This window comes from Arachis ipaensis, chromosome B03, assembly GCF_000816755.2.
Source record: "Arachis ipaensis cultivar K30076 chromosome B03, Araip1.1, whole genome shotgun sequence".
NCBI lineage: Eukaryota > Viridiplantae > Streptophyta > Magnoliopsida > Fabales > Fabaceae > Arachis > Arachis ipaensis.
Genome location: NC_029787.2, coordinates 46,343,567 through 46,344,669, shown reverse-complemented (window position 1 = coordinate 46,344,669; position 1,103 = coordinate 46,343,567).

Sequence of the window (1,103 nt, the reverse complement as noted above, 5' to 3'; positions counted from 1 at the left end):
TCTGATAAGAGATCAAGGAGAGAGAACCCGAATTGAGAGAGAGTGAAAATCTCACAACTAAGTTTGAAGTCTTAGAAGCATTACACCTACACTAAAGGGAGCACTCAACTAAGATAAAGAACAAAGTAATGAGTTCAGATGCTAGGTTCTGTGCATAGAGTTAAAGCTGTGATTCATCAATCTCCTTCATATTTTTTTGTTTTGTATTCCTGTTTCAATGTATATCTTTCTGCATTTTCTTTGAGAGGTAAAAGGCAAGAAAGAGAGACAATGAAAAAAATCAAATAGTGAAAAAGGTTGAGAGAAACACTTGAGAGAAAAACCAAGAGTGATTTTAGATTTTTCTTGGTTGTATTTTTTGTCTTGTGTCAAGTACCTGTATGGTGCCCCTTACTAAGTTGGGTAAACAATCAGTATAAAGAGTTTAGGTATTAGCATAACCAAGTTAAGTTTAGGAAGAAACTTGTGTGTCCAAATAGGATTGTGTGAATCCTAGAAAATTAGTGTAGGTAATACTTTGACTATAGTAAAAATTCCACCACAGTTATGGTCGAGACTGGATGTAGGTTGCATTACACAAGACAACTGAACCAAGATACATGAATGTGTCAACTTCTTCCTTTCCTTTGCTGTTCAGTTTTTTAAAATTTATGAGACAAAACGAAATTGTCTTTATCTTCCGCTACACAGATCAAACATAAATCTAGATTGAAATTTGATATTAAAGACTTAAGTAATAGAAAGTAAAAAAATGCCATAAATTTAACCCCTTTTCTCTAAATTTTCTGTAACTTTCAACTGATTTTACTGTATTAATAGAGTAAATTAAAATTAAATTATTTTGTTAATTAAATCCTTTGCCACAGTCTTATTCACTGATTTCACTGTATTAATTAAAATTAAATTATTTTGTTAATTTTTTAATGGGTCAACTACTTTAAATAAAACAAACCTTTTAGTATGGGCCCAAATTATGGAGCCACTAGGAGTGAATAAAATTAACCCACATTCATTTCACATAATAGTGTATATATAATAAGAGACAATTTTAATATTTTTAGCTTATGTTGTTCAATTCAGTAGTTTGATTTTATTTTTTTAAC